Genomic DNA, 26,714 nt, shown 5'->3' on the forward strand with positions numbered 1-26,714 from the left:
ACACACCAAAGCAGTGGATATGCAACACGCTGCAAAGCCGATTCCCGAGGTACGAAGAGAGCGCCGGATAATCGAACGTTCGATCCCTCTTCGTTGCAGGGAAGCACATCATGATACAGTTAATTGTTAATAAAAGTATAATTCCTGCAAAGATTCACTTTCGTCAACGACCCTCCACAAGTAAATTTTCTCAATACGTTTTTGTTGGCACGCTGAGATGCAAATGCCCGCTGATTCGTTATTTTCGTTTACTACCCTTTCACGACTATTCGATAAAATAAAAATGTGGAAATTTACGCCACGAATCCAAAAGCCTCGACCCTCTTCGGGATTCCATTCGCGACGAGAGCAGTTGAAAAATTCGTTTAACTTTGATTATAGACAATGGCATACGTAGCACGTCTATCGGCATTCATGGGGAAAAAGTATTTTTCGTAATATATGTAAACGTTGGTATACACCTGCTGCACAATCTACTGCAAGCAAAACGATCAAACTGTTCGTCCCTTGTTGTCCTCTGTACTGTTACTCGGTGAGGGTTGTGTTGCACGATATTTGCACCCGTGGGTCAGTGAATATATGTCAGACTCGAAACTATATACAGTCGTGTGGGTATACGTCTGCCATGGTAGAGGAATATATCACGTGGGAATATGTGCTCGGATCGTATACACACGTGGAGACCAATAGTGAGCCTTTGTTGTCCTCTCGTATGTAGTTGCAAGAGAGTCGCGGGGGGAAGAGAGAATGGGAGACTGAAAGTGAAAGAGCGAGATGGTTGTGCCACAGCCAATGAATATTTCGCACGTGTGTACGTTCATTAGTCTTGGGTAACACCGAATGCTCAACGCATTTGCGAACGTCAGTGTGTTCGTGGTGTGTAATGCCACGTAGATCATCGTGGTGTAACGTTGAATATTTCACGAGTCAACCATTGATTCGAATTTTCAATGAGTGGGATCAGTGCGCTGGCTGGATGGGGAGGGTCCTTTTTCATTGTGCTGGTTGTTCGGTGGTCGGAAATGGACTGTCAAATAAAACTTTGGCTTTGGGATCATTAAAATGTTACTTTTCGGGCTGAATATTTAATGGACGAGAGATTACATGACGCTTGCGTGCACAAGCAGTGGGGAACGGAACCATTATTTTGAAACAGCATATGCCAAAATATTGATGATTTTCTATAAACGAAGTTGACTAAGTTTGAAAAGTGTGGAGACTCGTTTGAAAGCGATTGTTTTGAGATTATTCAACGTCTTTGTATCATGGTTACGTTGCGCAAGTTCAATTCAATCGGGCAGCCAGTGGGAAGCCAACGGCTGATCGAAATTTTCCTTCAATTAATTCGCTGGCGAGGGCAGGCTCGAGACTCGCGTGAGCAATTGTCGTTGGACTTTTTGCTCCCTTTCTATTAACTTATTCAACGTGCTGGAAAAAGTGAATCTTTTGTTTGAAGTAACCATTGTACGCGAGTAAGTTGGGGATTCACTTATTTGTCAGTCGACGGAGTACGCTGTGTTTTTTTCTTGCCGTTCTTCGCAGCGAGTCTTTTTTAATTCGTACTCTTTATGGAACGATATACGTAATCTTCCTGAGAAAATAACTCGAAAATGGATTTCCGTGAATTAATATCATAATGCTCGGAGAAATATTTGCTCGGAGAAAACTCCCGAGGGATTTAGCAGAGCAAGAGAGCTCCCATCGCCTCAGTGAAACTCAAGCACGGACATCAGAAATGGTTTAATAGCCGCATACGTATACGTCGATGGGTACGGAAATTTGCAATGGGGGAAAAACTAACGTCCGTCTACGTACGCAGAGGTCACACCGCAGCTTTTCCCGTCCATCAACCGCGTGGTCGAAACTTTCCCTCAGGGAATCATCGCAAAACCTTAGTATTCGAGGGTTTTCGCTTCTGAACCTGCCCACCCTTACACATACGTGCCAGATTCGTTTGACCCACTTTCTCAAAGTGTTGCCTCAATTCCACTCGACCGTTCGTTCGTTCGTAACATCGCTTCGATTAGGGGAGCTTGCGCTACGGGGGAGATTTTCGGACACGAGCGTTCGGGATCGGCTCGCCATTCTATTGACGACTATGTGCCTTGGCTGACGACATTCACCGAGGGGCTCCATTCAAACAGCCGAGCTCGATTAAATTCTCATTCTTATCGAATATACTTGTTCACTGTATTTAAAGATTGATGCCAACGGTGATGGGTCAGCCGTGGGCTTCGACGATCGCCCAACTTGGAGAGAGAGCTGTCTCGAGCGAGGACAACACTTGGATGGGTGACCACTTTTGGACAGGGACCGACTCGGGCATCGATCACTGAGCAGGAGGCAGTTTTTCTGCGTTGCTATTGGCCGCGCGAGCAGCTCATGCTCAAAAATGTGTCTCCTCGTGTGAGCACAACTTCCCTTGGCCTTTGTACAAATGCCATACAATAAGGCATCATGAAAGTGTGGCTGGGAGCTCCAATCTGGAAGGTTTAGCGAGGGGAGAGGAAAATCGGGGTTCGAGGGATGGGAGAAGTTCGTGAAAACCTGGAAAATTATACGCAGCAACAATGAAAATTGACAGAAAATATTCACAGGTTCGTAAACCGGAGTGAATGCATTAAAAAAAAATATATTCCAGCCCTTCATTGTTGATGGATGACAGATTAAATTATCGACGGTGGTTAATTGAACTCGATGGTAAAAAATTAATTTGACGAACCCTACTGCGGAAGGTTTGAGACAATTTCATTTGAATATGATATTTGAAAGTGTACCACAAATTTCGCCTGGAATAAGATGAGAGGGTCGAAATACTCCTCGCATCCGAATAAGATGGAAAACAAGGTGCCCGAATTCTTGTTATTCTCGGTGGCGCAAACTTTTCAACTAATAAGCCACAAGGATTTGATACCCTCAATGCACATTTGCGTTCCGAATTGTCGGCAAGTTCATACATACAGAAACGCGGTAAATCTTCAGCGTGATTATGTATCCGAAAGGGAAACGAGACCGCATTGATAGTGAGGAATATCAAATGAGAAGCGTGCGAAGTGTACTAAAGTTAGGCAGATAAAGGGCGAGAGAGATAAAGAGAGAGAGAGAGAAAGAAAGCAAGAGAGAGGACGAAAGATAGAAGGAAAAGGAGGAAGAGAGAATTCGATGCAAATTCAGTTCGACTGTAACTCGAGGATAATGCTTCCTCGAGTTTTGCACTTCTTGTATACGTTCGAACTGAATATGTATCGTCTATTCGAGGTATGTATATCAAAGTGGTAAAGTTACACGCAGTAAAATACAATGGGCTCAGTTGGATACGATGTGGAGGATGGAAACTCTCGATTCGTACCACTACCCTGCCAGGACTCTTGGAATCGAATCGTGGTATATGCGCGTACAAGTATGGCCAAAGAGACTCTCCATTTTCTCACTTCGCTCTCTCCAACTCCTCACTTACGTCAGGAATGTGCATTGTGTATTGCACTCAAGCCATCAATATCGATGGATCAATGTGCCAATCCAACGAGAAATTTTTAATAATTATTTTTCAAATGGAACTTTAATGTTGAATCGTGTTAATTCCTGTCCACTTTTGTGGACGTGGGTTCAAATCCCACTTGGGACACCAATGTTACGGTGTGGGCGAGATAAGTCGTCGAGATAGTTTTTAAAAAGTATGGGGTGGTTTGTTATATAACGGAATACAATGTGATGTGTATTGCTTGAGGTTTGTGCTTCTGTGTCTTTGATCTTGTTTATTACAAAGGACGTAAGTTGTCAAGGAACATAAGATCTTCATTTTAGTAATGAGACATGCACATGCAAGAGGGGGAAATCGTAACGGTATCATTTAAGGAGGGTGGATCGCGACGATACAACGTTGCCATGTGAAACCACGTTAAAAATATTAAGAATTTCAAAATGATAAGAATTTAATGAAATTTGGTAAATGTATTCTTTAAAAATATGTAAGACAAAATAAAGTTTTTTAGATTTTTCTACCACGTAGCTTCCGAGTAATTGAACACTAAGCGATAACCATGTGGTAAAAAAATTTGAAAAAAATTGTATTTTTGTACTTGATGCCAAAGAATGTTATCGCGAAATTTAATCGAATTCTGGTTATTTTGATTTCGTGATCCACCCTCCTTGACAAAAATTGAGGAATTCGAATATAATGGAAATCGAAAATTTCAACTAGTTGTCGAGAAAAAAATTAACGAAAAACACATTTTTTGAAGGGTTATACACAGGCTCTTATGGAAAGCACACTTCCTATGAGACGATTTGGATTTAATGAAATAGAATCCTCCCAACTTGAAAGAGCTTAAAACGAGAATGAGAAGATGTAATGTTTTTAGATGTCAATAATGTCTTGAGAAAGCCTTGTTACCGGTGAAAATCACTTGGGAATGGAAAAAGAAAAACACTTATTTGAGGTTAACGAGTAACATAAACGGTGGGAGTTTTGACAACGCCATGAGCTAGCCGGTTTAAAATATAGATATGCATACGCATAGATAAATATAAAATGGCCGTTGTCACATTTCGCTTGACGATTTTACTACGAAAGTATTTAAGCCGCTATCACTATATTAAAAAAAGTTCAATCTCAAAAAATAAGTAACACATAATTTTAATGCGATTGCGAGAATAAATTTAAATCGTTTCTTTGCATCATCAAAAGAGCAAAAAAGTTCAATTACTTTTTCGAATCACAATTCGTTAGGTTCTTTCAATGGTCTGAATCTGTTCGAATTATTTCAGCAACTGTGACTATTGATGGATCTGAATGAAACTGTTACTAAAAAAAAGGCGAGTGTGCTGGTAAAAAAACGAAAAAAAATTTTGAAGGCCCAAAATTGATAAAATACTGCATAGAAGAGTTCTTACCCAAATGCATAATGTAGTTAAAGTTATGAACTATAAATAATAAGCTCATACATATGCAGAATCGGTTGAGCGATGATTATATCTTCGCTGCATAGCAACCGAAGAGATGAAATTGGAAGTGCGTAGAGAATTAGTTCCCATGAATATTTATGGGGAATCTAAAAGAAATAACTCAACTCGTGCATTAGAAGAGTAGCCCACAGACTTTCGTTGCGGTTCGTTTCACGAATGCCCCACAACGCAACAGGTGCGTCTGGTAATTTCGCTGCACTACTGCCATATAAACAACGTTCTCTCTCTCACTCTCTTTGGTGTAAATTTCTCTCTTTCACTCTCATATCCCGGAAAGAGATCATGAACATGTTAATAAAAAAAAGGGAGGGGAGAGAGAGAGAGCAGAAGGAAGCGATGAGAGGAAACGCATGTATGAAAATTATCACTCGCACACATCGAAGCCTCTCTACATCTGGGCTATCGATGCAGTCCGTTATACGTAAACAAAAGCTAGAAATAATGTCTCGATTAACGCACCGATAAACCCCATTGGCCGTGGGAATGTTGGCACTCTCTGTAAAATGTTAACATTACGTCCCTGGCAACTCCTCTGACGATAAAAAAATGGAAAGACTCTTGTTAATTTCGGCGAATTAACCGTTGATGACTTGATTTTGTATTGTTGATACAACGCGAAGTATCGACTGCAGAATCGCCCAAAAATTGTTTAGGATTTAACATCTTTTGATGAATAACGAAAAAATGCGTCCTTCTCAGTAGAATATTCATGTCGAAGGTACCTTACAATAATTATACCAAAAACATACTGTTGAAGTTCTACAAGTTGTTATTATTCAACGAAATATCCGTGGAAAACAGAACTGAAATAAAACTCCTCATTAAGCGCAGAATACAAAATCCCCTCGACTCGAGCAGTGAAATATTTCGAATATAAATTCGGAGATTACTTAGTGCACCAGTAAAATTCACCCCGATTCGTTAGTTTATATTTATGAATGCTTTCACAAGGAAAGGAACAAGGCAAAATGTGAAGTCTCGCTTGGAATAGCGTGTTGCCTTCCAATTTGCTCTTCTTTTGAAGCTTGAAAGCGCTTCTATACCTACGAATAAATACTTCTATCCCTCAGCGGGAGGTTAACTCTGATTTTCATCCGCTACCTTCTTCAAATTTTCACTGAAACAGCGAATGCCTGCCGAACACAGAACGAGATAATTTTTGAAACGTCCAAGATGCTAAGCTCCAATAGACACGCCTCTAAAATCTCTACACACCTCCGGCACTATTAATCTTGTTGGGGCTCGGGATCTATTCATCGACGTAGCTAGAGCCAAGGAATATATCCTGAATCAGGAATCGGCACTGCCTACGCCGGGAGCTCGTGACATCTCAACGATATATTAGCTCACTAAAACGGTATTACCAATACACTTGTGAGCATATAGCGAGAGACTCGAGTTTCCATGTTGGCAAATTAGACAGAAGTTTCGGCGACATGCTGTGTTATAGACTATACGCTGAAGGATTAAGTCGCAAGGGTATAGCCGTTGCTACGTAACGTCATGAAGTGGCTCTTTAAGAATATTCGAGTACGTTCCCTCGCGACCTCGGGGGCTGGAACAATCCGGCTCAGCCGAAAATCAGAAGCCATGTGATTATGATCCATGTTATCGAAGCTCGTGCGGCGAGTATAAAAAGGGCGGTTCGCGTGCCCTATTTCGGCGTTTTCATGAGCTCAATGCCGGATTTGTAACGGTAACAAGTGAAATTAATGAGGGATTATGCTCAGCTGGATCTCAGCTCCGAACGCTGCAGCTCGGAGAATACGACACGCTTTCCCATGCCGCGTAGCATTTCTGGAAAAAGATTTTATCTTGGGATTCCTAGATACCCACGCCTGCTTGACCGGGCGAAAAGCTTATTGAGCTTTTTATGCCAACAACAATGGCCGGGTGGGCGTAAAACGAGAACCACCCACGCGTCAATGATGCTCGCATTCAATTTCGCTGGGGGAGCCATTTCCAGGAATTACCCGAATTCTACCTTGTAATTCCATTCATTTGTATTAAGCTCGCGATTCCAATGAATTCACTTCGTAGAGAGTCGTAGATTGGGGAATTCATACCCAGAATTATGGGAAGCGCAGAACCGAGTGACGACGAAACATTCTTGAACGTCACAAATATAGTTTGAGTTTAGATGGAAAATAATGGGGTTTTTTTGTTGCGGATTTTCACGGTCTGAACGGTAAATTTTCATCTCTCGGAGCACACTTTCAACGTCAATTTGAACAATCATCAATTAAAACTTCATCCGACAGTTTTTTATGACTCGTTTGTACTTTTTATTTAGGAAAATAATGATATTTTTCATGGAAGTTTTCTCGTGTGATAAAAAATCTTGATCGCGCATCACGCGGCTGGTTCCACTCGAGCGTAAAAACTTCTGTACATTTGTTTCAGTACGAATCTCTGAAATGGGAGGAAACATTTTACTCCGGCTGTACTTTGTCGTTATTAGAAATTCTGGCATTATTCGAATTCGTTTCAATTAACGATTCGGCATTTACAATTCTCATGCGAGCCACACGAGTACTGAACGTTCGTTTCAACGAGCCTTGCAGCTTTTTCGTGGGTCCCTCTCGCGAACTGTTCGACCAGCTATTGCTCCCATGGACTTTTTCTCTTCCCGATCGATCGTCGTTTAAAAATTTTTCTAAAGCTTTTCCAATTTTCTAGCCACAAAGCACCGCAAGATCTGCACATGGCGGAATCGAACGGTTGCGGGGAACGATTTTTTTGAAAACTGTCAGCGTGGCCAGTGAGCGATTAAGCAGAAGTCACGTGGACTTGGAACAAATTTTCATTTTTCATGTTCAGAACATCGAAAAAGCATTTCAATGTTCTTATACGAACTTCCGCGAAAACTGCAACGGAGTGAAATTTCGCTTGGCTTTTTTCTCAATTCGCAAGCTCCTTTGGTGCGTAAACTAAGAAAAAATTTCGTTGCAAAGTCAATTATCCAGTTGCATACCCACGACTGAATATTTTTTCTCATAATGCGCGCGCGCGCGGAGTCTGCAAAATTCGTTTATCCGGAAAGCTCGAAATTCAGTAAACGAGTAATTATGGAGTGGAGAATAAGTAAACACGTTTGAGATGGTGCTGACTCGGTGTACAGTTAAGGGGAGACGGAGAGATTCAATTCGATAATAAGTCCATCTTCGCGTGCGCTTGACCGTTAACCGGCATCGACATCGCATTTGATGCGGCTTCAGTTGCGAGGCTCGCGTGCCAACAACATGCTATAACGATCTTCGGAGAGCGAAGAGATGAGCTCAAAAGCAAACATTGCACGTGAGGCACAAGAATGAGAGATAACGAGGTCAAAAAGTCTGAACGGAGATGGTAAATGAGCGCTAAAGCTCTCCTGCTATCGTGCTGTTGGGAAGAGGTAAAAAAAATTGAGAGAGAACGGGAAATAGATAACTGCGGGGGGTTCAGAAAGCGCGGAACACTTCGAACCGATACGGAAGAGTCCATTGAAACGTCATCCTGCGAGCAGGATCCATTCTCGTTTCTTCATTGTCAATACGAGCAGAATGTCTTTGTTTTTAAAGTGGGGACAAAAATGGTGCTCTTGGCATTAGTCCATCGCGCACTCGCTCGCCAGGATGGAGGATTTTCCTGATACGGTATAGCGCCATCAGTTGAAAACAAACGGGTATCGTTTGATAGGCATTATTGCGGCATATACACAAATGGAGTTTGGGAGAAACTATGCGCTGAAAAGGGGAATTGAAACTGTGTGATTCCTGAATTCCTCCCTTATTCGACCGCCCCACAACGAAAGGGCGAGAATCCCAAGGAGGGAGTTTCTCCTCAGTTTTGTTTGGTTCAACGTGCATTGCACAAAGTCTACTCGCTCGTAGCATCCTCCGATTGCTACTGACGGGGCTCTATGAGCTTATCTCATGCAGCTTCTCTACACTCCGTGCGGAGATACGAGTGTGTTTCAGCTCGAAACTACACGCTACTTGAGCGAGAAAGAGAAAGGGAGAATATATCGAGTATCGCCTCCCAAACGAGTTCGTATGAGTTTCCTGACCTCGATAAGCGCATCATTCGGAGGCGAGGCAAGGGCTTTTCTCTCCACGGCGTTATTATTGTTCGACCGGGCTTGGACGGGTTTGGGGTATCGGTAAATTTCACGAACAATTTCAGCGACAGCGCAATCCTCGAGAGGACCTCCCTCCCGTTCAATTAACGAGTATCAAGCACGAAAGTATAGAAGGTTAATTGTTCGAACTACTGCCAATTCCAGGATTTACTCCGACCGATAAAACAAATTCTGATACTTCCGGTTAGCTCAAGTCTCTAATGGTTTTTCAGCTCTGCTCTTTTATTCCTCTGATAATAAATGTTTTATCATCTTTTAAGAATAAACTTCATTCCTTGAAATACGAACACTTTGGAAATTCACTTCTATTAAGCGATTTGAAGGAAATCTCCAGGGTAAACTTGCAACCTGAAACACAGCATGAATGCTGTAAAAAAACCAGAGACAAGTACATTTATGCCCTTTGGCCAGTTACCTGCAAAATCATGGAAATCAATGGTATAGTCAAGAAACAAAACGTCGGTTTTGTTTCTTGACTAAAATATATAAAAGGAGAAACCACAAAAAATGGCAAGACAAAACATATTACAAAAACAGATTGCGACCAAAAAAATCGAGATGACGAAAATAAATAAAAAATTACAAACGAAAATAAATTATGAAGCAAAAAATTGATCTCCAAAGTAAACTTGATTCATCAACAGATTCTCAGTTTACGCTTCTCTCATATTCATAATGATTTATCTACTTTTGGACGATCAAGCGTTTGAAGCATCGCTATTTCGAAAATTTCTGAATTTGCCATCCTCGAACCGGCCCCGAGTGTCTTTCATATTTCTGGTGGTTCGCTCTTTTATTATTCTTCTCGTACATTCCCCTTAACCTATTGCGATTTGGAACGGTTGTTCGCTCCACTGCCAGTGCGATTTCAGAATGTTGAAATACTCCCGAAAATCGACGGCATTTCCAATCTGACCTAAAACAGTGATTGGCACAATCGGTTCCAGCTCATTCAGGCTTGAATGAGTTTTTGGGTTGGCAAAGCGCAACTAATTGAAAAGCATCGTGAAACGTAAAGTCTTTGAGAAACCGGGAGTTTCGGAATAAAGATTCGGTGAGCGAGAATTTGTCGAACAGCATTCGACAAACCAACTCCAACGATTCAGTAGAAAATCTTATCCGCAGTGCAAAGCGAACTCTTGGGTAGTGAATAATCTTCAAAAGTTTCATCCAATAATTGCTATCTTCGAAAAAAAAAAAAATATATTCACGACTGTAGGACGGTTCCTATCCTAAATAACCTCGCTCCAAATAACCTGGTAAAATAACCAACAAACAAAATAACTCCAATATCCCAAAACAAACAAACAAACAAAAACACACACACACAAACCTACCAATACGAGGGAAAAAAATTGCAAGATGGGTGGTCTCGAGATATTTCGAGATGTTAAACATGTTAAAAACAGTAAACAATAAATTTACGTAAAATTACAATTTTCAAAGATGTTCGAAAGCACGAAAATCCTTCAATTTTTAAAATGTCTACATGATTTCTTTTCAGGCGATAGCAAATGCTTTACTAATCGAAACGCTCTTTGTTTTTTGATCTCAGATTAACTGATCCCCCGCGGAATCGTGGAGACGATGGAGAAACATATGTGTTCCTGTGGCGTAGTTTTACACCGAATCTACCCGAGATATCAGAGTTGAAAAATTCTATCATAGAGTTGAAGTACCAATAAATAAACCCTTAAAATTTCAAAAGTCTATGTTTTTTCCTCGCCGCAAAAAAAACCGCGAAACATCCGGCTGCCACACGGAGTGACCCCCTTAAGAGAATGCCTCAGTGAGCGTGGTACTTGAGCGAAGCCGTAAATTAAGGATTAGAATATTGGAAAAAAGGGAACGGACAACCGAGGACTTTCCCCCCGTCAGGACCACTCAAGTCACTCGGCGATATAATAAAATCATAAAATAAAGAAGGATCGACGGGCGGACGAAGAATAAATGTCGTGTGTGCAAAGAATGCAATGTTAAAAAGTAAGTTAGAGTTAGTCAGAATGCCGAACCGAGCGGACGTGTCCGCATTCTTTCTTAAAGTTCTTTTTCAATAAATATATTAACGAAGCTTATTCCTCACAGACTCTTCATTATCGTTAACTGCGGAGTAAATCATTATTCAACATTTATAATAAAGCATTTCTAGTAATGAAAATCCCACATAGAGTTCCACATTTATCCCCCATAAATATTTCAATTATTTTCCATATGCCAGTGACTGCAAACTTAAGGTTCATTTAAAATTACGATTATTATTCTCGTTCGTATTCTGTTCATGATTGTTCATCGTTTTTTTCATTCATGCTTATTTTCCCGGGTTATTTTGAGCGAGGTTATTCAGGCCGGAGACCCTGCAGGGCTAATCTGGGATGAAAAACTTGCTTATCGTACCGACTCGATCGCTACAAAAACGTGTTTATTTACTTAAATAACCCGAGTCATCCCGAACAACAATATTCCGAAACTTCGAGGCTTAACAGATTGAAAAAACTCGGAAATTGGATCAAAGGAGCGGTCGGAGAGGAAAATGTTTTCGCGAAATAATCCCAATGAAAAGAATCCATAAAGAAAAGTTTCCTCAGAACAGAAAGCTCATAGACACAGGGCTATTCGTGTAGTGTACAGATTTATGGTATGAAGAAATGAGCCAACCGCGCTGCATGGCTTAATGGCCATTGATCCAAGTATCGGCAAGGCCAAAAGTAGTTTACCTTGTAAGGCCACCGAAGCCGCACACTAATTACGCATCCTTCTGCCCGATCGTTTAACGCGAGGATGCCCTTTGAGCGTGTAATCGTGAGTCACATCGAAGCAGCGAGGCATGGATGTTTGTAATTCGGTTTCTGCTACAGAGTGCTCGTAAATACGCCGTTAGTTCAGGGATGACGAGACTGATAAAGGGAAATGTGCATGTATACATGAGATGTCGAACGGTATTCGATTCTTTGTCTCTTTATCATATAAAATGTAAAATGATTGATGATTCTGGTCGCGGCCACTCTCAAAATTTGGGGTCTGTAAAATCTGGGTGCATCTCAATAAATCTGTTTTGAGCTCCATTCGAGCGGGAATTTCCTCGTTTCCTAGATTGCGTCCCGTTCTTTATCTTTTTCGTTGTTTCGTGGCAAAATTCTTTTCGCATTCCATTGTCTATGGAATACTGCAGTGTATATAGCGCCGAGAGCGGACAAGAAACAAGCCGCAAACTCTCGCGCTTGGTTTCGCGTACTCGCCCGGCAATGTTCCCGGTACGAGGGGGATGCTCTGCAGAACGCCACGCGACGAGAGATGAATCACCGGGACGCGAATTTATTCACCAGACTCGCGAACTTCCCGTCCACTGCTTTCTCGTCCTCTGTTTTTCTCTCTCTCTCGCTCTCTTACCTCGTTACTATCAACCGGATTTCTGTCTCGTAGCGTCTAGGATTTATCTACCTTTTATACCGTGCCAGCGCGTCTAGTTTAAGCCACACGCGTGTAAGCAACCCTTTAGCGAGCCCGCTCTCTCTTATACTATCGCAAATATTTTATAACGCCAAATATTCTCGTATCGCAAATGAGGGCTAAATTTTCAAAACACTTTTAGACCAAGTTTAACGTGCCGATTATTGTCAATTAATATTTTATTAACGCGAAAAAATATGAAAAATGGTAGTTTCACAAAAGCATCGACTGATAAATGCAAATTTCCAATGATGACACATTTTCACAGGCATTTTTAAACCGATTTTATTGCACCAAGTCTAATTATGTAGCTCAACTGATCTTCTATGAATCCACCACGTAGATTTTTCTTTAAATTCATTTCTGCTTCCGAAAATATTAATGAAAAAGTTTTTTCGCTTAATGAACAATTAGCTGCAACAGTGAAACGATGAAGTTGAAAAAAAACTATGTAGTGGATTCGTAGAGGATCAGTTAAGGAACAAAATGAGACTTGCTGCAATAAAATCAGTCAGAAAAGGCTTTGAAAAGTAGCAGTGGAAATGTGTCATCGTGGAAATGTGCATTTGTCGGTTGATGCTTTTGCAAAATTATCGTTTTTACTATTTTTACTAACAATGCGTTTAATCGGTACGTTAAACTTGGTCTAAAAACGTTTTGAAAATTTAGCACTCATTTGACTAGCAAGCAGTTACCTTAAACCTGGGGGAACGTTAATCAAAATTCCATTATCGTGTAAATAGCATAGAAAAAAAGTTGCTCCCATTTTTGTTCAGCCTGCGCTGCCCCCAGCCGCATTTTATTTTGTTACAACATCGCAATAGCTCGTCACTACTTTTTTAGGCTTTCTCATACAAATATTATTCTCTCTCTGCGGCTGGAGATAAACACGAAAAAGTTACTGTCAAGAGGCTTTTTGTCCAACTTTTGCACACAAATATCCACAAAAAACGGCTACTTTTTCCTCGATTCGGGCCTCGGGGTTCGCAGAAAAGAGCTTTTCCGTACGACCAAATTCATATAAATTCAAGAATAAAGAGCGAGAGTTTTACTCGAACCCATGAACCATAATTCACCTCGGAGATGTAACGTGTCACATGATACATTAAGAATACAGCAAAAGTACAAGATTCCATTTCATTTTCCATCAGACAATGACGAAAACGTCCTTAAAATAGTGTTTTTTTTTTCCAAGCCACGAAGCAAACGAAATTTCAATTAATTGCGAGGCTTTTAGAATCGATACACTCGGCGTGAAAAATTTTCTCGTGATGCAGGAACTAACGAAATGATCCAAAACGAGCGGATAAAACTGAAAGACTTGAATGGGTCGCTCCTTCCATTGAGCTGAGCTTTCACCGTTAAATAAATTTTATTTTTCTCATGTTTTTTAAGGCAAGTTTCAAGATACATGCGTTGCTGAGCCAATTTCGTTACGACTCTCCAACTTACCAAAGACTCTTTCACACGCGGTCATCGTCAGCAATTAAAATAATTAGCAGTAAATTTTTGGGAAATGTAAAAAACAAGCTTGCAGGAAAAAGAAGAAAAAAGTATCGCACAGTGCTGACTCTCGTGCAGCAGTACGTGAAGAGCAAAAGCTGTGAAAAGCTGCTCCACGTGTGCGTCTCTCATTCTCCAGACTCGAGTCTTGTAACACTCTACCCCAGAGACCCTCTATGCACACTTTGCTTTATCAAGGAACGCCGCGCAGCAGCAGCAGCATCTCGACTCCGTTTCAAAGCAAGAAAAAAAAAGAGGACAAAATTATACTCTCATTTCCAACGATACGTTACTTTTACTTGGTACTTCATGTCTATATTGCTGTCTAGTCGTGTGTACATTGGGCGATATAGTTTTTTCGTCATATATATGCACCCAGAGAATAGAGCTTCCGTAAGCCACCCCCATCAAACATTGACACAAGTTTTGTAACTCTGCGTGTTCGTGAAATCGCTCCAACCTTCTGCAGTTTTGTTATTTTTTTCTCTACAGAGATTGAAATAATTTTTTCCGATTTTTCAACATTTGTTTCAACTACCATTTCATTCGGCTTTTTACCATTTTTCCAAATTGGAAAATGAAATCCTTTCGATATATTTCTTCTTTTCTTTTTTTTTTGTTTTTTCCTCAAAATTTTTTCTTTTTTGGTTTCATTTTCTCAACCTTATCCAATGCGCCGATATACTAAACCTTTTTAGAAACTGTCAAGGGACGTTGAATTGGAATTTGCATTGTTTTTTTTTTTTTTTGGGAATTGCAAAAGTTACAATAGTAGATTTGGTAAACATTGTATTTTGTGTTCGGGAAAGTGACGATACGAATTTTAAGAACGAACAAAATTTATTCGTTGATTTATTTATTGATATTATTCACAACAATGTTACGTTCCGGTAGAGGATTTTGAATTAGTAAGGAACGCAACACGGTATTCACTCTTCTTCTTTCGGGTCAAGACACTCAATTCCTTTACCCAGGGACGAGAGCCACGTCTGTCGAATATGGGAGTGAAAAGAATGATTTTTGGGAATTCGAATGTTGCAACCCTGATGACATGCAGGCGAACCCTCTGAGGTGTGATGGTGTATATTTCTTTTATATTTATGCAAGTACTCACGATATTTTTCTTGATTGTATAATGTAGATTATTTTATTATTCGGATTCTCCATAATCCTTTTCTTTCCTTTACAAATGTCCGCGGTTTCGAAAGGTCGTCGTTGCGGTGAAAAAAAATCGTTGGGATTCGAGGGATTACAAAAGTTCGTTCGAAGATAAGATACGATGTTGATTATTATACGTTTGATTATAATGATTTTAATTATTTTTGGGGTAAGCTAAAGATTTCGTTAGATTTTGATCTAAGCCAATCGTTTTAAATTCCGCGCGAAGTATTTGGTTCAGACTGAAAGTTGAATTCGCCATTACTTTTCGGAAATTTTCCAAGGCTTTTCCGAGGCTGGATTCGGACGAAGATTCTGGCCGAGTCCTTTTTCTTCGTTATTTTATAATACAAACTGGCGTAGTGACGGCTCTCCAAAGAACGGCGAAAAATGGCACGCTCGGCTCTATGTGACCCAGTTTAAATAAGCTTTGTCCCCCCACTTGGCTACTGTCTTCCCAACGTATTTCTGACCGACCAAATGCGCAGTAGCCTTGTCCTCTGGTTTTTCCGGTTTTTTTTCTAATGGAAAGATGATCTGATACTTATTAAGGATCACACACATGTACGATTGATTCGTTTGCTGTATGCCTTTCGGCGCGGGATAGCTCGTCCTTGTTATTTTCTACGGTTGTGGAATTTGTCGCGTTGATTGTCTTACATCATTCTTCCTTCACTGAAATATCTTTCTCTACGCAGAATCTTCTACAGAGATTATAAATTCGTCTCCAACGTTTTACGGAATTCAATAGAGCCTCATTCTGTGTTTACTATTTTCTTTCTACTTTGGCTTATTCTGGTCGGAGGGCATTATCAAGAGGTAACAATAAGATCACTACTAAATAAATTCAACGATCTGCGTCGACTCGCGAAAACTTGGAGAGGGCGAATCGAGTCGCGGAGAAATATATTTTCCTCGAATAATATATGTTGAAATTTTGTAACAGAACTCGGGCTCCAATTTCTCGTTAGTTTTTGGTGCTCGAGAGTGAAAATAAAATAAATTGAACTTTTGAAAAGTACAATATTCCCTCAGGCTTTGGCCCGGCGTGCCCAGCAGCTCATCCGTGAATGTGAAAAATCATCACCGACGAATGACCTATCGAAGTCGCTTCATTGCGCATTCACGAATCCCAACGAGACATTTTTTCTCTTCATAGAATGTTTCGCATTGTACATTTCAGTGGGACGTGTTTGGTTTGCGGATTTTTTGGAAAATGCTAACGAACGAATTTCAGTTCGTTCGGTTGGAAAGAAACGTATTTTAAACAGAAATTCATGAATATTTCGCAGCGAATTACAATAGGAAAATAGTATTTCATCCATCGGAGCTTGCTTTCTTTGTTCTATCTGTATCACGGTGAATGGAGAAGATTTATATTCATCACTTGAAACAGAACCGTTTACGTATATCAAATCGCCTCGCGATCCCGCTCTCGTTGCAATATCATTTTCAACTCATTTCAATTCGACTTGGAAACCTCTTTGGGAAAAATCATTCGACTCAAATATCTCCAATTAGCGATTCGATCGCTTTTATTTTTTATTCACGAGAATACAAGACTCCCTTTTTCGGGCCTCACGATACTTGAAAATATTACATGTTCACTGTGCTTCTCGGAATGTGTTGCAAAAAATGAGATCACTGGACTCAGCAACGAGAGATGAAAGGCCCAGATACTCGCTGGAATATCAATGACGAGTGGACTGGAAAAGTAAACCACTGAAATTGAGCAATCAATCGACGATAGTAGTGCCGATCCTTATCGATATTTCAGCCTGTACAATCACTTATTGAATTAACCAAATAGCTTTTCTGATTGCTGTGATCAAATATGGAGCGTGATAAAACGAATGAATTTGATTTTCCCATTTTTTTCTTCATCCCAGTTTGATTGGTTCGAATGTACATTTTCTGGTTCCTGTCGAATTGAAAGTCGGAGCTCATATTTTCGAGAGATATTTCGCGACGGTTTTTCCGCTCCGAAATTAAAAAGTGTATTTCTCTCGAGGAACTTTCGTCGCTTTGATTTTTTCGCGTTCCGAAAGCTCGGTTCCGCGCGGGATGTGATTGATAATCTATGAGTTCGAGTCCAATCTATCTCTCAATCATAAAAACAGAAATGGATGGGGAAAATGGTAGAGAAAACGTTGGTACGAGGCAGTCGTTGCTCCGTGAAAAACATGAAACTTTTATTGTCCGTCACTCAATGCGAAGTCTCGCGCGAAGTAGATTTCGTGAAAACAAATTAAGATCGGGTCGATGGGCGGCGAGAAAAAATCGAGTGATTCTAAGCACACTTTTTTAGCGATCGAATCGACGGTGGAATCAATCGATAATCGATTAACGTGAATTCCATCGGTGCGGAAACGGTACCAATTAAATGCAATTACAAAAATCCCAGTGGCTCCATTTTACCTTTATATAAATTTGTAAGCCGAACGAGAAAAACGCGACGAATCGTGCTCCCTCGTTTTAGAGGCACTAGAAAACATGAGAGTGCTGAGAAAAAGCGTAACGGCGTTGGCAAAAAGTACGGAATCTCACTCAAAAAAACTAGCTCCGTTCTCGAAAAGTTTGCTCCCTCGTTCTCCGACAATTCCCGGAAATAAACAATGCGCTAACAAGGAAAAGTATTCGTGTATAGCCCGGATTGTGTGTGTGTTTGGTCCATTCGATAGCGATTCAGGAGCTTCGCACACTCGCACGCCTATTTGTTTGTGTTATCCGCGCGTGTGTGTATTTTTACTAAGGGAAACACAGAGAAAGAGACCGAGAGAGAGGGAGTTTCGTCGTTCCGTGAATTTCCCAATTTATACCCGCGTCAATGGTCGGCGAGAACCACACGGTCGTAGAGCACCCACCACCCTTATCCACGCAGCATCCCGGTGAACCTCACGGATGCAGAGACAAAACAGGAGGAAAGAGAAGGCGATAGACACAGAGAAACGGGAGCAAACGCGAGGGAGAGAGTGGGACTCTGGTAATTCAATTTGGTCCACGTCCACAGTATTCCACGTGTAACGACACATTCGTGTCACCGAGCAGCACGAGCGTCGGACGACGGAACAACCCTTCTGTTCTCTCTCTCTCTCTCTCTGCCTCCCTCTCGCTCCCTGATCCAGAACGGCTGAAAATTTTTCTCCCTTCTCGGTCTGGACAATGAAAAAACTCCGGAAATTCGCGTCTGCGTTCTCTCGACGTCTGCTAATATTTTTCTGCGTAAAACGCGTTTGTCTCTTCTTTGAGTGCGCACGTCACTAATTATTATTTTATCTCTAATCCTGCCTCTGCGGATGCGGATGTTTTTATTAATAGGAAAATGAAAGAGCAGCCTCTGGTTATTAATAATTTCATTGAAGTATGCTCTATGACTAGTCAAGTTCACGAGTACTTTATCTTCGTTTTATTCAAGTCTTTATTAATAAAATTAATAAACGCACTTGCATTGAGAATATTTTTATCACGAGAATGTAATAAAATGTTTTAAGAATATCATAAAAGACCAGCAGTTAATGATTGAGTCGGTACCGGTGACACTTTAAATACACAAAATCTAAGGAACATTTTTATTGGGCGAAATAAAGTTTATATCGGTCTAATGCCACCGAGAAAAAGGAATGGTCAATTCGTTAAAAAAATCGAAGCTACTGGACAAATGAAAGCACGTGAGTCAGTCTCAAATATAAATTTAATGAAAATCCCCTGATTCCAGTATTTGCCCAAAGTCAATCAGCCGTTACGAACAGTCCAACGTAGTGACTGAGATCCGCTTTCGACGACGCGTCAAAAACTAAAGTTTTTTCATGTTTTCTTTCTTAAGATTACCCCGTAAGGTAATGTTTTTTAAAAAAAACAGAATCTGTGATAAACTCTCTTCGCGATATAAACTTTTCCGAAGCTCGAACACCGTACAATTTTTTCACAATTAATATTGTGAGCTCTCCCATAAGGTACAGTGTTAAAAACTCAATATTGTTAATGAAATAGTTCCAAATTTTGGCCCGTAAGAGGCCCCGGAATTGTGCTTATCGCAAAAAAAAGGGGACCTCCTCCGTACTTTATCGAACGGCCGAACTACTTTAATGCACGTGCCGATTCATACGCGTCATACGCAATTATTTGATATTCCCCGAGTGCGCGGAGAACATTTATTTTATTTTTGTACGATCATGAGTAGAACGAGGAGGAAAAAAGCGCTCGAAAAACTCGTAGACTCGATCGAAGAGTGGAATTTCTTCGTTCGAAATGCGACCGAAAACAAACTCAATACAAAAGTTTCAAGAGCCTTCTCGGGGATCCCTCGAAAGTGCAAATTCTCGGATCGAAGGACCCCTCGGCGAGGGTCGAACTTTTAACTCGAGTCTGCTCTCGGTTATTTCGGTGCGAAGAAACCTCGGGGAAGACGAATACGTTCCAGCAGACTGAAGAGGCCCTTCAAGAGGCAAAGAACTCGAGAGAACAAGGGTGAATAATAATTCCCTAACTTAATTCCACACGTTACAAGAGAGGGTTCGACTAAATTAAGTAGCGGCGGACCTGAACGGAGGCGCGCGCCGACGAATATTCATCGAACGAAGGAAATCCATTGGATCTTTCATCGAGCGCGGTTTTCATTCGATTCCCTTGGGATCCTTCAGTCTCTCAACATTGGATCTTTCCTCGTGAAAGCCAACTTGTGACTGTGAAAGCCTCTCAGAGGCTACTGAAAAAATTACTATTCACAGGCAAGCGAAACGTGAAAAAAAAATCTTTTCAAAGACTTGTGAATTCATCCTACTCGCACAATTATCAATGCGCTCTACAAATCAAGCCCGACTTTCGGAGAAATCTGTGTGCGAAACACCCAGAGAATATCGCAGACTCGCGTGTATACAACGATTGTTTTTGTTTCGCTCCGCGTCCTCTCGACGCGAGAATGATTGATAATTCAAAGCAAACATTCTGGTCTGCCGTGATGACATTCGTCAGAATTTTTCGGATTTATTGATCGCGGGAGCAGCGCGAGCCCATCAGTTAGTATTTCTACACTTCGTTCATGCGTGTCAGCATATATGCATGAGCATCGATTCCTTTCGTAGTGGAAGGACCAAACGAGCTTCAACGAATGCAAATGCGACAAAGGTGAGTGGACCGAGAAAACCGACGCGCTTCATCGTACTGAATATTTATTTTTCAAACTTTTCCTCTCGATCTCATCCAAGTGGACGATCACGAAGTTTGACTCGACGTCACTGAAATCCGAGACGAAAATGACGTTCCTGTTCGACCCTATTAATGTCAATTCGTTTCTTGATCGTCTGCTCCTGAACCTCCGTCAGTGCTCACGACGTTCGTTTCGTCCTTTACAATGACGAACAAAAAACCTTTTGTATTCCAAGACAAATGTTGTATTTGTGAACGCAATTGATCCAACGAAACGAAGAAAAAGTACATGAAAAAGACGTCTTCATGTGAGGATAAAATGTTGGAATTATTAAAATTTCGAACAGCTAAAATCTCGAGTTTATAAACTTCGAATTATAACGTGGAGTCCGATCTCAATTCGACTAGAGCTTTGAATGTCGAAAATAGTGAAGTAGAAACTTCAAGGTTCGAAGCACGTTTACATCGAGAATGGAACGTCACAATCGCTCATAGAACGACGACCGAAATATCGATTTTCCAAAAATTCGACCATCACTCTTTTGAAATACTGAAACACGAAAAAGTCGAACGGACAAAATGGCGAAACGCTAGAAAGTCGATCGATCGAAATGAAGAAACGCAGCGGAGCTCTCAAAATACACGAGTCCCACTCGCTCACTCGCTCAGGCCGGAGATCTCCAATTTCAAACATCGCCATTTTGACTTTGGCCTTTTCGAGCGATCGCGCAATTCTGCATATCCAAGTTTTGTAGGCTCGAAAAATTCACTTTCGATTCTTCCCTGCTTTATATTCTCGTCTGCCTATAAAACAATTACTCATCTCCATTTTGAATTAGAAAATAAGAACTTTTGACATTCGTATGGTCTATTGAAATAGCATTCGAGATGAAAACTATAGAAATATATATTTTCGCGTAAATACGAATTCAAAGGAATATTCGGTTGAACACGCGTAATCTGTTAAATAGTCGATCGTGAATAAGAATTCCGAATTATTTATTTTTCTCCAATTTGACATGACAATTTTTGAAATTCCGAAATATCGATCGTTCCACTATTTGGTTATTTGACATATTGAACCCTGACCAGAAAAAGTACATAAAAAAGACGTTTTTGAAAGGCATCAGTGCGAATCTGAACGATAACGCGTTCAACGGTTTGTTTTGGCATATTTACCTCGGTGCTGAAAGAGCTCTCTGTGTAACGGAGGAGTCGCACATATCGATCGATGAAATCTCATTGACGAGGAGCCGTTATCATATCGGGACATTTTACAAATTCACGATACACGCGATCGATCCCCTTTTTTACTGCGTTCCACAAAGCGAGTGTGTACGGAGTTTCACGTGATTGGATCGATTGTTACGGCGGGCATCATTCGCTAACAGCCAACCACTTTTTCCGCCCCCTCATTATTTCGGTCGCGCACTAAAACACTGCCGAAGCGCCACGATTTTCATTGCTTGTTTTACGGTGTATCACGCTCCGCTGAAATCTATCGAGTCTAATGAAAACAGAATAAAAATGCTCTGTCATTTGCCCCGGCGAGTAAACGTGTCGTCCATTGAAATCCATTCAATTTCGTGCCCTACGAAATTTCAAAATGACTATTTTAAGGAAGCCGCTATGACCGAAATTAAGGCGATTCGTCGCGAGCAGAGGCTTCCGGGTGAACGTTAGTCAGAAAATCATTCTCTCAGTTGAACACTCAATTGGAGGAATAATTGTTTGCTCTCGTAGATAAGCCGTGCTTATTGTATGCCGAAAAGCCCGGAAAAAAATGGAAATATTACAATGGCTACATTAATAACAGAACGTTGGCTCTAATGAGTTTGGAGCTCGACAAAAAAGGGAATTTATGCACGAAACTTCGCCTCGCTCGTAAAGTAGAATTAAAGACCGTCTAATGCATTACTCCGCGGGAGGGAGAAAAAAAAGCGCCTCGACTTCGTAAGAGCTTACGAGTGTAAATCATAATGCGACGAAACATTTTCCCTTTCTCTTCTTCATCCCCGATTTTATTCCTCATTCGAACTTAGTTACTCGACTATTTTTCTCATCGATGCAATAATTATTGGACCCTCTACTGCCACGAACTTTAAACGCGCACACGAAACAATTTTCTCGTTCAAAAGGATTACAATAAATGGAACGAAAACAAGGGCACGCACAGACAATAATTACCGCCGCATAAACCAGCTGAATTTAATCTCGTTCGGACCATTTTTTGCACCTCACCTGATACAGCTTTGCAAAATTGATTTTTCAGTTGCCAATTCTCGCTTCTCCGATTGCCAGGTTCGTGCGAAGAGAGAGAAAGTTTAATCCACTGCGAAAGTACAGTTTGAGCAAACACAAATAACGTTCGACGACACGAAGATTTGAAAATAATTACAATTCCGTGTCTTATGATGCGATTGGCAAAAACCTTCGGAAGCGAAAGTGACTTTGAGTTGATAAATGAGATTAATTTTGATCGAGTATAAATACGACGATGAGAAGCGAACTGCTTAAGAGAATGGCCTTCGAGCATGAGCTGGCTGGAGGTTTACCGGTCAAACGCGGGAACTTGACCGGTGGGCGATTGCATCGCTGACAGAAATTCAAAGATTTCAATAAAACTAGTGAAAATAAAGTGAGATCCCGAGGGAGATAAAACTGGGGGAATCTTCCATATGCTTGCGACAATTGCGAGGGAATATCCACGGTCTCCGGAGCGCGGTCGAAAGGGGAAGGAAAAGAGCCCTGGAAAGCGGGCTTTTGAGTGCGAAAAAAATGGAAAGTTTTGCATACTGTTTCCTTACTTAATATTCTAGGAATTTTGGCCCTTGCGATTTTTCAGTGTATGAGCAATCGAGCGAAAAACGATCGCGAACTTTTTCCGTTCAAGGGAACCCAAACGGTTTTGTTCCTCTTGCAAAACTCTTCGCGTGGATAATTAGTTTGAGTCTTTTTAAAAAACAATCTTTATCTTTACTGATCTGTGGATATCAGCTCGATCGACTGGCCGGGGCGAGAGCCGTCGCGCGACTGAAACCGCTTCTGCCGCACAGCATCCCTCCATCCTTCCTTCCTTCCCCTCGCGTGGTACATCGCCGCTGGTGTAGCCCACCGCCACCGTTCAACCCTGGCGATTCCTCCGCATTTAACATGCACCGCTATCACTATTTATACTAAGTGATGTCAGAAAATATGGCTCTCTCGTCTCGAATTTATGGACCACAATCGTTGTTTATTCCTCGAGGAAAAATCGGGATTAAAAATTATATTAATGAGGTTCGAATGATTTCGAGAAACTCGTGAGAAAATCTGAACTCCGTGCATGCATGACTTGACTCGATGACGTTTACGGCTGAGGTTCAATATGTCGAATAACCGAATCGTACAACGGTCGATATATTTCGGAATTTTAAAAGTTGTGATATCAGATTGGAGAAAAATATTTCTTCCTTGAATTCGTATTTACTCGAAAATAATGGAGGGTAATTGTTTTATAGACAGACCAGAATATAGAGCAGCGAAGAATCGAAAGCGAATTTTTCGAGCCTACAAAACTTGGATATGCGGAATTGCGCGATCGCTCGAAAAGGCCAAAGTCAAAATGGCGATGTTTGAAATTGGAGATCTCCGGCCTGAGCGAGTGGGACTGCGTTTCTTCATTTCGATCGATCGACTTTCTAGCGTTTCGCCATTTTGACCGTTCGACTTTTTCGTGTTTCAGTATTTCAACCTCAGTAATATTTGCTCTTTCGTTATGATATTTTCTAAATTGTGAATATTCGCAGCTTACTGATTGCAGTAATTTGTAAATCGAAAGAGCGATGGTCGAATTTTCGGAAAATCGATATTTCGGTCGTCGTTCTATGAGCGATTGTGACGTTCCATTCTCGATATAAACGTGCTTCGAACCTTGAAGTTTCTACTTCACTATTTTTGACATTCAAAGCTCTAGTCGAATTGAGATCAGACTCCACGTTATAATTCGAAGTTTATAAACTCGAGATTTTAGCTGTTCGAATATTGAGTAATTCTAACACATTTTATTTGGACCGTTGTTTACTAAATCGAGCTACGGACACGGAGCTTATCTCGTTTTATATTCGCTGCAGCGATTCAACAGTCAATTAACTTGATGACGAAGGCTAAAAGTCGTGAAACTTTGGCCGGGTTGAAAAAATTCTTCGGAACAACTATATTTTCACGACTTTGACACGAGCGGAGTTGTTTTTTCTTGGTTTCGCGGACAAGGAAGAAGGAAAATATTGGTTGGTCCATATTGCACGACTTTAACTCGATACCGATCGAAAGCTCGTGTCTACTCCCGAGCGCCCCTTTTCCCCACAGCATCACCTTTTCTCTTCTTCTTCGTATACGCCACTGAGCTTATATTACCCACTTTGAATCCCTTTTTTGCCATGCGGTTCAGCACAGCACACGACATGCGCACAAACACTCGTCCGCATCGTGTACACAGAAAACATGCTGAAAAAACGTGTATTCGTCGTCCGTGTGCAAGACTCGAGACGCGTGCGAGATTCTCGGCTCTCTCGGTCACAATTTCAGTTTTTATACGAATCTTTCTCTCTCCCTCGCTTTCACTCGTGCTCCCTCTCTTTTACTTTTAACTTTTTCCACCCTTTGCACGCATGTATCATTCTGTGAAAGCCGCAAATAAATTCGACGTCAGCTTGGTGAAAAAAACAATCATTTTTTTCAGCTCACCGGATCGTGGTAATTTTTTCAATGTTTTTTTCTTCTCAATTTCAATAACTTTTGCCAACATTTTTATTCTGGCTTTACCATCGACAGGCATAAATGTTCGTGCGCGTATCCAGCGTTTTTCATGAAAATAAATTCATTCGAATATTTCGAAACTCGCGTAAAGCGAACGAAACTCGTACGTCAACCTGCAATTTTCAGCTCCATTTTATTAATTCTTTTTCATTCCGTTGCCAAAGGAGCCGTCAGTCGCAAGGAGGAACAGAAGTCGAGAGAGACACGTACGTGACGAGCCTCCAGGCGTTCGATCCAGTCACGCAGTTCTCATCGGCTATGGAAGATAAATTTATGGATGTGTGTACGAGCCTCGCTCGTTTCACTCGAAATTGACAGATTTGTTGAATCTGTTAAATTCACTAGTTTTCAAACTCATTTCATTTCCATTCGAACGAATCTCACTGAATGATAGAAACTTGCGTGATCGTTCGACACACCCAACTAAATTCTCGCCCAAATATTCGCTTTATCCCCACAAAATTATTAACAAGAAATATGACGAATTCAGGGTTGATTTTTTCGTTGGTCCTCAAGGTTGCGAACACGATGCCTGTCGTTCACTCAATTTTTTTATTCTCCCGGAGATCCCATTATCGAGAGAGTATCGAGCGTGAGAAATTAAATTGGAACGCACATGCACGTATAAATGCATTTATGCGTGCTTAATAAGTACGAATTGAACACGATAACTTATGGAATAATAAAACCGCAAATTAAGGCTTACGCAACAGCTGCGTATTCATACTTTATGCAACCACATTTATTGTTTCACTTTAAGGTAGATCATGCCCGTAGGATCGTATTTCATTGGTGTCTAAATAGGATCGATTTTGACTTCCTAATTAAATATATAATCACTTTAAATTAATGACAGAGTTATTAATTCGAAATTGTCAATCAATTTTTTCAACTCATCTTTTGGCGAATGAAATTACAAAGCCATTAAGGAAGTTGAGGCATTAGAATGAAAATGATGTCACCGCTTTTAAACCGATTGCATCTTATAAAGTGAAGTGTAAAAAAAAATCAGTTAAATTTTCATACAGTTTAGGAGCGTCGTTGCTGAGAAAAATCAATAACAATTTGGGCCAAATAACATGTAATCTTATGGAAGTCAAGACACATTCAGTGATATCTCCGTTAAAAATGATGCTAAAAATATGAAATTTTTTGGGCAACATGAGCAAGGCTTGCCGAATAATGTCAATTTTTTCAGATTTATTAGGAGATTTGCTGAGATTATATTAATAATAATCTGTTTTCCGTGCAGTTTTTTGAGGCTAGGATCGTCACTGTTCGTGTTTTCGACTGAGCTTTCACCAGTTTTTCGTCTTTTTTCCCCAACTTTTCTTTAAAGTGTATGCAACATTGCTAAACTGTAAACTATGGCCTAACTTTTGAAAGGTACAGGTCATCACTTTTGGGCAAAAAAAATGACTGTACAGCCTCAACTTCCTTAAATAATCGGGGATTCGTCACTGACCGAACCCGAAATTTCACTCGTCCCTGGTAAAAATACTATAGTTTTTTATGTAAAAAATCACTTTAAAGAACGCAAAGGTAAAACACAAAGGGAAAATGGATCAAGAAACAAAAA

At 40.7% G+C, this 26,714-nt stretch overlaps 1 long non-coding RNA gene across 2 annotated transcripts in view; it reads right to left on the minus strand.

The window, feature by feature from the left end:
• LOC122411122 (uncharacterized) overlaps nt 1-23,341 on the minus strand; it is a 42,449-nt gene extending 19,108 nt beyond the window's left edge. Inside the window, exons 1-2 of one of the 2 annotated variants that reach the window (XR_006261089.1) lie at nt 23,146-23,341; nt 21,518-21,929 (exon numbers count right to left, since the gene is read on the minus strand). This is a non-coding gene — a long non-coding RNA (uncharacterized lncRNA). The other variant, XR_006261090.1, reaches the window with a different exon arrangement.
• Nucleotides 23,342-26,714: the final 3,373 nt, after the last annotated feature.

This window comes from Venturia canescens, chromosome 5 (assembly GCF_019457755.1).
Source record: "Venturia canescens isolate UGA chromosome 5, ASM1945775v1, whole genome shotgun sequence".
Lineage (NCBI taxonomy): Eukaryota > Metazoa > Arthropoda > Insecta > Hymenoptera > Ichneumonidae > Venturia > Venturia canescens.